Source organism: Episyrphus balteatus, chromosome 2, assembly GCF_945859705.1.
Source record: "Episyrphus balteatus chromosome 2, idEpiBalt1.1, whole genome shotgun sequence".
Taxonomy (NCBI): domain Eukaryota; kingdom Metazoa; phylum Arthropoda; class Insecta; order Diptera; family Syrphidae; genus Episyrphus; species Episyrphus balteatus.
The window spans coordinates 46,748,547-46,763,295 of record NC_079135.1 but is presented as its reverse complement, the minus strand read 5'-3'; the positions used below and the strand labels follow the sequence as shown (position 1 = coordinate 46,763,295).

The 14,749-nt window shown below is 30.7% G+C and overlaps 1 protein-coding gene across 4 annotated transcripts in view; it reads left to right on the top strand.

The window, feature by feature from the left end:
• The window catches only part of LOC129911692 (regulating synaptic membrane exocytosis protein 1), a 247,748-nt gene that overhangs the window by 54,967 nt on the left and 178,032 nt on the right, over positions 1-14,749 (top strand). For 3 of the 4 annotated variants that reach the window (XM_055989558.1, XM_055989557.1, XM_055989560.1), the window contains one exon: positions 11,677-11,750. The exons of the other annotated variant lie outside the window; for it this stretch is intronic. The gene's annotated coding sequence lies outside the window, so the exon portion shown is untranslated. The remainder of the gene's footprint in view (positions 1-11,676; positions 11,751-14,749) is intronic. 4 annotated transcript variants of the gene reach the window in all.

The window sequence follows — 14,749 nt, the reverse complement described above, 5'->3', positions numbered from 1 at the left end:
TAGGAAATTCAATTGTCTTTAAGATTGCTATACAAATTTTTCTGCTAGGTCCAATAATACGCGAGTTATGTGAAAAAGTAAAATAAATAAATTTTCAGAAAAACTGCATTTTCAAAACCGTCTGCCGAGGGTTTGGCCACACTCAAAATGTCTGCCATGGGTATTTTTGTTATCAGGGAGTCCACCGCTACAGGATGTGTTTAATTTCAAGTGGTTACCCTAAATAAATCAATTTTCAGAAAAACTGCATTTTCAAAACCGTCTGCCGGGGGTTTGGCCACACTCAAAATGTCTGCCATGGGTGTTTTTGTTATCAGGGAGTCCACCGCTACAGGATGCGACTAATTTCAAGTGGTTACCCTAAATAAATCAATTTTCAGAAAAACTGCATTTTCAAAACCGTCTGCCGAGGGTTTGGCCACACTCAAAATGTCTGCCATGGGTATTTTTGTTATCAGGGAGTCCACCACTATAGGATGCGATTAATTTTAGGTGGTTACCCCAAAGTCTAAAAACGCCAAAAAAAACGCATTTTCGGGACAGTCTGCCGGGGCTTTGGCCGCACTTAAAATGTCTGCCATTGGTATATTTGTTATCAGTGAGTATGTGGCGTTGGTTATCAATAAATTTTAAGTGGTTACCCTCACTAAATCGATTTTCAGAAAAATGGTACTTTTGATGCGCTTTTTCTCGACAACGGCCCAAATAAATGCAGGCAGACTAAGGTATTCGTCATCACCATTACCCACGCTACCTCTGACATTCATATAAATCGGTTACCTCTCACGCAAGAAATCTGCTCCTGGCTCTTAGACTATTCGTTTGTATGTTGCTTTTTTTGTGTTGAAAATTTTGCAAGGAAAATAAACAAATTTTTTGAAAAAACAAATACTTTTGTACATTCCTTATCTACATTTCAAGACGATTAACAGCAAGGCCATAAACACATTGGTTGCGGCGTGGGTATAATTGAATGTACCTATCACTTCGTTTCGTATCTCATGTATCGGATGATTTAGTATTGAAATTGGAATGGGGTCGTTACTCGTACATTATGTTTCCTATCTCGTATGTTTTGTTACTTCAGTACCCACTAACGAATCATACGATTAACGGTACTGTTTAGAAAGTAACGTTTCGTTACTCGTTACTGAAGCAAATACCCGCATTTTAGTAACGAATACATACGATTTGCTACAGCTCTAATTTCGACACAATTAATTTTATTTGGAGAGTAATATTTTGGAAGCCATCAAGTCTACGGAGATGATTTTAGTTTCAAATTATAGAATCAAATCATCCTGAAAAGTCTAAAATCACAGCAAAAACTGAACAAATTTCTTAAGTAGGAATCGAAAACATTATTAAAGCTGTCTAAAACTTTGGGCTGTTTGTCATTTGGAAATGTCTGTAACCATTTGTTAGTTTAACATACCCACAATGGCTAGACTTCCACATGTTTATGCTTATTTTGTTATGTCAAAAAACATTTCTGGCCAGTCCTTATTAAACACTTTGACTGACACTTCCTTATTCAACAATGAAAATAAGACAAATTCAAAGTAGGGCTGTTGTATTGGCCAGCAAAGTAACCTACTGCTAACTTTCTCACCCTAAAATAATTTTATTGATTTCATTGATTTTAATAATTTATGTTAATTGTTAATGTGGTCAATTTTCTGATGTTTTATTGTTGTTTTCCTAACGACTTCTTAACATGTCAAACGACTGACATCTTAAACATAAAAAAAAAAACACTAACTTGAAGTTATTCAGACAGAATTCACATAAAAAGACTGTGCGTTCCTTCAACCCATAAATGTTGAAAACATTATTCTTGAGGAAATATTCTGATTAATGGATCCATTTATTCATTTTTTTTTGTTGGTTGTTGTTGTTTGTTTCATCATTGTCATTTGTTTTGTTTAAGTTTTAAAGGCGTGTGACACATAAAAACAAAAATAAATATAAATTTAATGTTTTTTGTTGTCAAGTCGAAAAACCTACTACATTCCGCAGGGTTTTTATTTTTTTTTATTTTTAACTTCACATTATCATGGGACTAGCTAAATTAATGAAGTTCCTAAAGTTCATGTTTTTTTAGTCTTTTTTTAATAAAATATACGAAAAGTGTCATGGACCTTTTTTATATAAGCAAATAAAGATTAAGGTTAGGTTAATGGAAAAACCATAAGAACTTATGGAATACCAATGTCAGTGGGTAGGTAGGCACAGAGTAAGTAAACAAAAAACGGTCTCAACACAACAAACAACTTGAATGCCAAGCTTCTCCAAATAATGTTTTTATTTTAAATATAATTATTTATTTATTCACATCAAAGTTTAAGGTTAAAGTATAAAGTTGAATCTGCATACCTTTAATAAAGCAAGACTTAATTTATGGCTGGTATTTTTCTTTAATTACTTACTCCAGCCACCACACACCAACACTTCTGTCAGAGCATCCAGAGCCTTTTACCAACCTTTTGGAGACATAAAAAAGGACGAAACATGACTAAGGGTTTTCACAGGGCTTCAGAATTAAATACTTTCAGGTATTTATGTGTACTTGTGCTGATGTTATTTAGTTGGCAACAAAAAAAAATCTTACCGGATCCTTCCCATAATTCATATTTTTCTAAGGCCTGTGATTTTTTTGTTAACTTTTTTTCATTGTTTGGGTTTAAGCCTTTACCCCTATTTATTAACATAAAGCCTGCAACAAAAATACAGCTACGGTGTAAAAAAAAAGTCAAGAAAATTTTCTTGAAGACTAAAGACGCCATAAAGTAAAAGATTAAACGAATTAAGCCATTCAGCATGGGGGCGGTGTTGACAGAGTTGGTTTAATTTTGATGCTACGCTTGTATTTGCTCACGCAATAACATAATTTACACTTGATGATAAATAGGCTACAAGCTAGATATTTTTTCTTTGGTCGCTAAGGAAAATATACAAACACAAAGATAGAGAGAGAAAAATTAAAGAATGGGTTGAGATTAAAGAAAATATTTATAAATATATTTTTGGAGGAAAATATTTTTTGATGAGGTAACGCTTGAGTTGATTTTGTTACTAATTAGTTATAAATATTTAAAAGCGCATTTAGGTGGTAATTAGGAGTTAAATAGTCTAAATTAAATAGAAAATAGGTTTTGATGGTGAAAAGATAAAAGAACGAAATTGAGTGAAATGGATTTTGGATCCAATTAAGTTATTTTATTGAAGATTATTAGCTTTGAATTTTATAAAAAAAGTAATGTTGTATTATGTTATTTTTAGACAAATTAAAGATTCGGAAAGTTTTTAGATAGTTAACCATACTGGAAAGCTACATAATTAATGACTGATTATAGAATTTCATTTTTGGTCAGAAGTTTCGAAGACTTGCTTCTTGAGCTACTTTTCTTTACCAGGGATAATGGGAGGCGTCATATTAGCTCTGATAAGAGATAAGACGAAGCTCTTTGAAGTTGGTTCCTAACGTCGCAATTCTTCGCTGGCAATCTAGTTCCATTTGAGAGTGTCAATGTAATGTTTCAACAGTTTTCAACCGAAATACTGAGTTGTACCTGACGAGCCTTTACTTTTCGGACAGTTATCGATGGTGGTATGTGAGTAAACCGTTATAATGATTAGGTAATAAAAATATTTTTTTTTGATAATAATCCTTTTATTTTAACGGCGATGACAAGTCCAAATTTTCAGATGACAGTATTTTATCGAATTTTCGAGGGTTTTGCCGAAGTTCCGTTATAATGGTTATTAACATAAATAAGGCATATCTAAGTTTTGCTAAGACGATGCAATCAGTTTATATTTTTTTTTTTTGAAAATCGGTTGCATTTTACGGTCTTTGAGGCTGTGCAAAGTTCAGCAGTCCAATTACAGTTTAGGGTCATCTAACTGTAATGCATTTTATTTTTTTCAGATAGAGAGAAAAAAAATATTTTGAATTTGTCTGAGTTTTCGAGAAAAATTATTATGCGTGTGACTGAAGATCATGTTTCTCCTCCCTGCACCCTTTTTTGGACTAACTACGATTTTTCCTCATGAGTAAAATTTGGTCACACATAAAGAAAAAAGTGCTTATGATAACGAGGGAAGCTTGGTGAAAATCGGCGAAAGAATATAAGATCAAAGGAGCTAAAGAAGCTACAAAAAGTTAATCAAATATCATACCTTTAATTTTTTTTTACCGAGAAAGGGACTGAAATTCACATTTTTTTTTTTTTTTTTTTTGCAAAAAAAATTTTTTTTATATATGGTCATAATTTTGAAAAAAAAGATATAAAAAATGTTAATGCAGAAAGTATTTTGTTTTTTTGCTTAGATGAAGAACATTATAGTTTCATAAAAAGTTATTTTCTCAGTTCTCCGACTTTTTTTGGTGGTCATAGGCAGTGCATGTTACTTACATGTAACATGAGAAAAACACATTAGTTTTGCTATTTATTATTTTGGAAAATAACTTTTTGCTATTCATATTTCTTAGTTGTGATGTTTTTGACCCGATAATACCGAAAAAACAATTTTTAATATTGATTTTCATAGCTTGGGTTCGAAAGGGTTAAGAACACGAAGAGGATGATTACCCAAGCATTGCAGAATTTTTAACCGATGGTGTGCAGAAAACAAGCAAAAATCAATGTCAAATATCTAGGAGTTAAATTCAACGGCATGACAAGCCAATGATTCGTGTAAAACGTCTAAGAACTTAGGTATAAACGTTCAATTTGTTATCAAAACTAAAAATAAAATGAATCATTGGCTTTTTATGACCAATTATAGATTTTATTGACTCTTCGAAAAAACACCCTTTCCCAAAATGTTTTCTTATGAAAACTCTTTATTATTGGTTTCAACCCCAAACTCAACGTTTTTACCAAATTTCATAAGGGTGGCCCATCATTTTTGTTTTTACTTAAAAAAACACCCTTTTAACCATGATATTCTTATAGACACTTTAGATTCTTGTTTCTAATCTCTTTTGAGATTAAATATAATTGCTGAATTTTAATGGGGTACCATTATTATAACTTACTTTTTTAAATATAACCACACTTTTCCTACACCTGAAAAACACCCTTTCATCTGAAAAAAAATTGTAAACTTATTTTATTCCTAATTCCCATGGGAAAGACAACATTTTTAATAATTTTCGTAATGGTATAAAAGGTACCATTGATTTTATCGGACTTATCGCGGATTTCCCTTACTTCCCAAAAATAAAAAAAACACACTTTCACTTAAAATATTTAACTGCTTAGATTCTTGGTTTCTGTTATAAATGTAACATTTGTACCAATTTTCATTGGGGTAACATTTTTTTCCCAGTTTTTGTTGTACTAATTCCGATTTTCATCATTTCTTAAATAATCATTTTTATCAAAAAAACAAAGCCGACTTCCATGATTCAAAACGGGGTTTTATGGTTTTTCTAATGGTTCCTATGGCTTAAACTGATCGAAATTGAAATGGGACCACATTGCAGCCACTAGCTTTCAAATACAGAAAGAATTATCAAAATTGATTCACTCTGTTCAAAATTATGCGGCAACAAACATAAAAAAAAAATACAAACAAATTGAATACCTCCTCCTTTTTGGAAGTCGGTTAAAAAACACCCTTTCACTCAAGATCATTTTGTAAACTCTATTGATTTTTATTTGTCATAACAGACATAACCACCAATTTTAAAAAAATAACAAAATTTATGTCACCTGTTATGACACTTTTCGCACACACAACTTAACCTATCAAAAAAATACCCTTTCACCACAAAAATAATTTTAAGAACCTTATGAATCATTTGTCCCTGCTTATGCTTTATCTTAAACCTTCATCCCGAATTTTATCTGTGTAGCATGTTTTTCAAATGGGTTTCGGTTATATTTTACCTGTTGAGGTCAAAAAACAAGCACCCTTGTTTTTAATCGGCTATAACTTTTCTTAGAGCAATCGTATTAACTTGATTCCTCAAATGTAAAAACTATAGATTTAAGTTTTTAGATAATGTAATTATTTCATAGCAAGTTAGTCCAACTTGTGAACCGCCTTAGTTTGCTTTATAATTGCTTTGTCCCATCCCACTTTTATGAGGCAACTCTCTTTATATTGGACAGAATCATGAACGATTCCCAGAATTTGTTTCAAAATCTCGAAAAAGTACAGTGACACATTCTAAATGTTTGAATGGAAACTTTCAAAAATAACGTTAATTAAAGTCTCTTTCTCTCTGAAAAATTCCGTCTTTCCTCTTCTTTGCTTACATAACCGACCTTTCAAAAGAATATCATTTAATTTTTTATTTACACATGCTTATTGCCTTACATTTCCCATTTGCTTTCATTTTATGTAAGTACCTTTCATTTAGCCTCATATTCTGTGCCATCCTTCCTCCCCCACAACCAAGCTAATGTTCCATTTGACATACAGAAGAAAAAAAAAATGGAAACAAGCTCATTATCTTATACACACGTGTAGGAATAGGCTCTTCCGCATCAGAAAACCAGCTGATGATGGTTTTAGATATACACGTATGTTGTTGTTGTTTGTTTGTTTTTTATTTTATTTTCCAAAAAAAAAGATATTTCCTGTGTTGTGTGTGAAAAAGTTAAACCTGCGGGTAATTTAGAAATAAATTTAAAATTCCTTAAAAACGTTTTGTTGTTGTCAAAGGAGTTTTTCCAGGAAGTTACTCAAGATTTATACTGTCTCACAGGCATCAAGCTATCTCACTTTTTTTTTATGAAAAGGGGATTCAACTTAAATCGCACTTGTGTTCTCTACTCATACATGTGGGATTTTTGAGATTTGCTTTTTAGTGGCAATTACACGAACAAACAGACATCTCGTAAAACCAATGAATGTCATTTTCGTGTGAAATTTATTATGCAAAATTCTTGAAAGAGATTTTTTTTTGAGGATTTCGCAATGTTTAAAAAAAAAAAAAAAAGCAATAAAGAAATACTTTGTGGTTTTATGTTGTTTTTTGAGTACTGACATTGAGTGTAGCCTTTTTTAAAAGAATTTTTGACATTCTGTTTTTCAATTTTATTAGGTATGTTTAACCTTTTCAAAAGAACGAAAAAAGATCAAATTATAGAAATTTACTTAAATATAAGGGAGATACAGTTGAAGGGAAGAGGAGTTGCATTTAACATGATTTAAACATATCCAGTGCTAGACTAATGTGATTTAATCAGTTTTTTTTTTTTCAGAAATCATTTCAGGTAGATAAAAGAAAAAAAATTACGTGTGCAATTCACACGTTGTTGAAGTAAAACCTTAAAAATCATTCAACTTGTGACCAAAGCACCAATCATTGTATGGTTATAAAAATCAAATTAATTTAAGATTGTGGGCTACTCTCCATTACCCATTTTACCCACACAGGTCCAATTCTCAATTTAAAAAGCGAAGGTAATGGATATTACCCTTTGGTTTCATAGATAACTACCACGGAGTTCTGATTTCGGAGGAATATTTCACTCCACTGGTTTTAGATAGGGGTTTTCTTTCTTTCGTTATAGTGTGTGAACTTTCATAGAAAAGTTCACCAAAGCGATGGTTTAAAAAAAATTTTCTCCATTTTTCAACATACAATTTTCAAATTTTTTAAAGATCTTAAAATCTACCAATTTCCCTTTAACTGTCAATTGTATGATCTTGTACGGATAGTAAAAATGATAAAAATATCATTTTTGTAAGCTTTTTGTTGTATAAACTATATTGAATTAAAACCCCAGGAAATAAAAAAAAAAAGAAAAACTTATCCATCACTCAGTTTTTCCAACAAAATATTTGTATACCTTATAGCTTTTACATTATTTTGAATAACACGAAAAAAAGATCAACAATTTGTCGATAAGTGGATACAAAATACCAAAGAAAAGTTATTTAAAACTTAGCCTTTTCCATTTTCTTTTTTTACTACTTGAAATGGAAAGAAAAAGCAAAAAAAAAGAAATGGATATAAATCTAGGGTGTGTAGCTGTAAGCCATATAGATATACAACCATTAAGTGGGTCAAATGGCACCTCACACCATATAAATGCCTGTCTTTTCATCTATTAAAATGGAAAAATGTTCGTATTTTGTCATTTTGGATATAATGGATCCTTAGAGAGGCAGTTCATTTTTCAATCTTATTTCTCGAAATAATGTTCAAGACTTGAGAATTGGGTAGGTACAACAAGTCTAATGCTTCGATTGGATATATAGGCTACCGTAATTAATCTTCGGTTCTCGGAACTTTCTTTACCAAATACTATCCCTTTGGTTTGGGGTTACCAGATTTAATTTTTATTTTTGGGATACTAAAAAAATGTTTTCCTAAAATTTCAAGATTTTCTAGAAATTTTTGAAAATATTTTAAACTCATGTTACCTTCTCAGAATACTTTTGACTCCTCAATTTTCCTTAGATTAAAATAAAAGAACTTAATGGAAAATCAGTAGGTTGAAATGTTGTTGGGCGCCATTTTGTGGCAATATTTATTCATTATACTGTAGTTCCCAGATTTTGTTGACTTAAACTTTTAGTCCCATCAAAAATTTAATTAACTAGATACTGAACTCATTTCAAAATTCCAAGAAATCTGGATATTTCAACATCGAAGGTAATCAAATTTAAATTAAAAGAAACATTAAAATTTCTTGATACATAAGCTATACCGATGGAATTTTCAAAGTTAAAGTTCATGCCTGGTGACCCTAGTTTGGGTGCTATTTTTATTGTTTGTCCTTCTTGGCAACATAAAACATTCAATAGAATAGGTATATGTTGTGTCTTGTGCACTCGCATTCTGTTATTTTATGTGGGTCGGTCGTGCATACTCAACAAGTGGAATTTTATTACATTCTTGTGTCCTGTATATTTAGCTTTTCTTGAAATTCAAGCTCGCATGTTAGAAGATGAACAAAAAGCAAAAATAAATCCAAAAAAATGTGTTGGTATAAAGTAGATTGTATATACAAAATACACACACATAATGTATCTTAGACAAAAAGTGTAAGCGATGGCGATGTGTGCTAAGAAAGGATACATCGTTAGCAAAGGATAAATTGTAAGAAAAGGAGATCAGAGTTTTTGAAATAAAATATACTTAAGACTATGAAATTTATTTTTGTTTTTTTTTTTTTGTGAGTGTGTGTAAAGGTTAAAAAAAAGTAATGGCACGTTGTATAAGAGTTGTTTATTTTTTTAATGACGTCAGCTATATATTGTAGACTACTTACGGAAAATAATTGCTTTAATTAAGGAACACCTTTTGTGTGCAATATAGTGTAAAAAAAAATTAGAGGATGCAACAAAAATTTCGAATTATAAGGAAAGCTGTATTTTTGCAGAAAATTGTCGTATTAAAGTGCTTGAAAGTAATTCGAAGAATAAAATATCAAATTTTAAAAATTAAAAAACGTAACAAAATGTTAGCCAGGAAAAGTTTTAGTGCATTTGAATCAAAAATGTGAAAAAATTGTGATTTAGAGCAGGTTTATAGGATGCGTAAAAAATGAGTACTCGAGAACAACCGAAAATGACAATTATAGAGAACGCGAAAAAAGTGTCATTGAACAAAATTTGAAGAAAATTAAAAAAAAAATCCTTTCTCAAAACAATTTTTAGAAAAATGTGTGCGTACTCCTGCAAATAAGGTTGTTCTTTTGAAAACTAAAATAAATATTTTTTTTACTTTCAGATTTTAGAATGTTAAACATTTTGGGATAGTAAGTTTCTACGAAAATTTTGGGTTACATTTTGAGGCAACTATAACATTTTATTTAAATTTAATACTTTGAATGTAGGTCAAAATATAAATCTATGAAATATTCATTGAAATTTAATATTTTTATTAAAAAGAAAAGAGGTTGTCTTTAAAGCCGGTTTACGGACGATGATTTTACGTGATAACGTCGTTAAAATAAGTCAATTGAAGCGTTTACTTATTTCAAACAATCATAATTTACAAGAGAAAGCTAAAAAAAAAAATTTTTATTTTCTCATTATATTAATTTTTTTATTTTAAAAGCTTACAAAAAAAAAATGATGCAATTTAAAAGCCAAGTATTTCTTCTTCAGAATAAAACCATTTTTAAATGTTTACAATGCACAAAAAGTATAAAAATAATTTATTGAAAACAATAATTTTCATCAAAAAAGCAAAAAAACATGAATTTTTATCTTCTCACGTCATTACTTCCATTTTTTTCCCTAACAACCTGTAAAAAATTTTATACCATCTGAAAGCTTATTGTTTTAGCTCAAAATATATATATCGATCAGGTCTATAAGCCATCTACAAAAAGAGCTAGAATTTTTGGAACTCGATCAAATTTTATTAAAAAAAGCAAAAAAAAACATTTATTTTTATGTTCTCAGGCTATGGAATTAATTTTTTTGTTTGACAACCTATAAAAAATATAAACCATGTGAAAGCTTATTGTTTCACCTTTCATATGACGTATCAATCTCATTTCAAAGATGCCTACAAAAGAAGTTTGAATTTTTTAAAGTCAACCATGTCGAATTTCAAGACTGAGATTACTGTACTTCCCACACTGGTGGCTGTTCGGGGGGCAACAGATCTCCACTGGTGTTTTGATTTAACATTGTGTAGCTTTCGAAACGCAGAGTGTTGGAAAAAAATCCATATCAGACCCCTAATTTTTTTTTTCTCATCTTTCACCTGGCATCTTTAGAATTGTCAAAAAAAATTTCTTTTACCCAAAATCATCATTTTGTCATAGCCGCAACATGTGTACAAAGTGCAAACAAAACGTTATAGCTTAGTTTCAAAATTTTTCAGACTTTTTTCTTAAATGCAGTTATTCTTAAATTAATTTCATCTATTTATAGCAAAATAAATCAATTCTCTACGACTTCGCGTTTAGATTTTAGCCAAAATTTCATCTTTCCGTTTTACCCCTGTTTACCCTATTAAATGACGGAATTTTTAAAAATCCTTCATTTGTATTAAGCTTTAGGTTATTATCTTTCAAATAAGCTATAGAAGATTTTTGTATCTCTAATAGTTTATTTTTAATTGAAATTTTTTGCCGCACTGCGAAAGTGCGAGAGTGTAACGTTAGAAAATGGCGTCACTTTTTTGTGGTGGCTGCCATGGTTCATCGATTTATAAGACGTTATTACGGCAAAAAAGGTTGGTCTGTTAAATATTAAATTTTAGTTTATAATAATGTTTTTTTTTATATTTTTCTGGCACAAAAGGTTGTCTTAAAAATTGCGACAGAATTTTGTATCGTGTAACTGTAGCTTGTATTGGTGATTAAAATAAAAAAGCATACCAACCAAATTGTAAACAAAAAAAACAATATGGCCACACAAAACAGTTTAAATCTACATGTACGATGTACCTACTTAAGCACTACCTTTTGGTTCCAAAAAAACCTTAAACGCAACTTTTATTCCTTGCTAAAAGATATCATACTACTCATATGCACGTATATAATGTGAACCAAAGGTATCTTTGTATATTTTTAATGAATATCCTACAGTATAAAATACATACATACACACATAGTATACCTTTCATGTCTGAAAGGTACAGGAAAATTCGATTTAATCTCATACGTTCGATCCTTAAAATAAACCTGCATCTGCACTTTTCCAAATTCAATAAAATTTCATCCATTTTTTTCTCCTCTTTTTCAGATTTAAAAAAATCCAAGTACTGTGCAACTCAAGGTACGATACCTTGCCTCCCACCCACATCAAATCACTTTCAGGTAATTTGTAATCTGAGTTCGATTATTATATTTCACAACATAATTTTTTTTTAAACTCCCAACCTTATACCTACGTTCTTAAACGAACGATGTACCTACAATATTTTACCGTATATATGAGATATTGAAACTTGCAATGTGCTATTTATGTGCTACCATTGAATGAATGCATAGGTAATCCTCATATCATGTGGGAGCTTTATTGGGGCTACAATTTTGTCCACCATATCATAAAATATTTATTGTATACAAGTATGACATGAATATATGTTGTATGTTGTGACAAAGAAAAATTCAATATTTTCAGTTGTGAATGGAACATGATTGCGATTGCAAAACCAGACAAATCTATACACAAACAAGCCTCAACAACAATAAAATACAAAAAAAAAAAAAATTAATCTATTTTCATTGAATTTATTTTTTTGTTATGATTTATTTTATTTCTTTTCATTTTTACCGGTACAAAGTTATTGGTAATATTTTTTGCACATTTGGAGGTTTAGGTTTTGACAAAAAAAAAAAAACAGCATTTTATTGATTGTTTCGGTCAAATTCATCGTAAATTCTAAGCTTTTAGAGATGTATTCAATCGAAATAAAATTGTCAATGGTGCAATTAAAAAAAAAATATATAAAGTAACAGAAATATGATTGGAACGAGTTTAAAATATGTATGTATGTGAAAATAAAATATACCTACAACGACAAATTCATAGACTTTATCAAAGGTTGATTATTCTCTTACCATATAGGTGGTAGTCTTAGAAAGCAATTATTAAGGTGTTACCAACCACGTGTAAAACTTGGCTTGACCAGCTAAACCAGCGTCAGATAATGGTGTAAAATTATCAACTTATCTAATCGATTTCGCAAAAATATTCCATTAATAGTAGTTATGATTTCTAAATAATAAAAAAGTTGCACATACGCCACAGTGACCCTCTTCTTTAAACTGTTTTAAAAAGGATTTTAATTGCATACTTTTGAAAGCAAAACGGACTCCGGATTCGGTTTCAACGACCCAAAAACTATATGAAAAACATAGTCGCAACCCCAGGTCAGAACTTTTTTTTTTTTTTGTGGCTGTGTGACATTTTATTGACAAAAATCTACCAATCGGTAGTTTGCCTGTCAATTCTGTCTTCATGCTGTCAATCTGTTTGACAAGCACCCTCAATTTTTTTTAAAAAGCACCGAAGATACAATCCATTTTCGTTTTCAAGACAAAACTGAAAAGATTTCCCTCGAAATTCCTCACCCGTTGGTTCGAGTCTAAATAAAACTTTCAATTGAAAAGGGCTTTTAAACTTCGATATAATTCACAGATTCTATTCCGTGACTGGACAAATTAGACTCAGAATTGATGCTCGCCCTATTAGGAGTCTTAGTCTAAGAGCCGGCAGCATATTTTGGCAGTTTTGATATAACCGAAATTCGAGTGTGCACATATCTAGATATGCACCACAGTATGTCAACGGAAAAAGTCTGGCAGTGATCTTTTTCAGCTTTCCCTTGCCAGACGCATCCAAGTGCAGCAAAAAATCAACTTTTGGCGTTTTGGTATAACCGAATAAATGATACACCAAAAAATCATAAAAAATCCCCTGATTTCAAAAATGTGGGTACCAGAAGTTTTTTTTCAGCTTTCGCCCCGCCAGACCGCTTTGAAGCATTTTGAAATGCATTTTTCTAATAAAAAACCTAATAGCTTATTTTCTGTTGGGAATAACCGTATGATGGTAACAAATTAAAATTCTATGTCTATTCCTGTTTTAGAAAATATAAGTTTAAGCCAGATATTTTTCAGCCTTCCCTCTGCCAGACGCCCTTAAATGTTTCCCAAATAGGTTTTTCCATACAAAAAACACCTAGTTTCTGTTTTTATCTAATAAAATTGAAATAATATTTTTTTTTTAGAGTAACCATATGATGGCCAAATATTAGCTTTCTCTCTCTTTTCCTGATTTAGAAAATGTAAGTTTAAGCCAGTTTTGTTTCAGCCTACCCTCTGCCAGACGCCCTAAAAGGTATCTCAATAGTACGGGAAAGTTAGATTTTGCTATATGGGGGTCTGGGAAAAAATCCGAAATGCATTTTGACTTCAGAGATCGAAAGGCATAAAGACACGAGTCTTAAACCACATTTTGTACAATAGCACCAAGAGTAATTTTGTTTGTCCCTATACAAAAAATTGCAATTTTTTTTTGAAGTTTTTTGCCTACAGATCGAAAACGGTCTGTCAAATCGAAAAACCAATATTGTAACAAATGAAGGTAATTAAAAGATCTACAACTTTAACTACGAACAATTTTTTTAAAAAAACGCTCAAGTAAAAGAGAAATGACAAAAATAAGAAAATCACTTTTTGACGTGTTTAAAAAAAAACACCCTAACTTTTAAACCAAAGGGATAATCGAAAAATGTTATTTAACATATATTGTAGAAAATTAAATTATTTCAAGTTTGTCATACTATATTGTTTTTCTGTAGGCTCAAAAATACGCGAGTAATGTGAAAAACTAAAATTTTTATTAAAAAAAAAAAAAAATGGCGGCCAAATGACTCTTGGTGCGATTGTACTCAATGTGGTTTAAGACTCGTGTCTTTATGCCTTTCGATCTCTGAAGTCAAAATGCATTTCGGATTTTTTCCCAGACCCCCATATAGCAAAATCTAACTTTCCCGTACTATTGAGATACCTTTTAGGGCGTCTGGCAGAGGGTGGGCTGAAACAAAACTGGCTTAAACTTACATTTTCTAAATCAGGAAAAGAGAGAGAAAGCTAATATTTGGCCATCATATGGTTACTCTAAAAAAAAATATTATTTCAATTTTATTAGATAAAAACAAAAACTAGGTGTTTTTGTATGGAAAAACCTATTTGGGAAACCTTTAAGGGCGTCTGGCAGAGGGAAGGCTGAAAAATATCTGGTTTAAACTTATATTTTCTAAAACAGGAATAGACATAGAATTTTAATTTGTTACCATCATACGGTT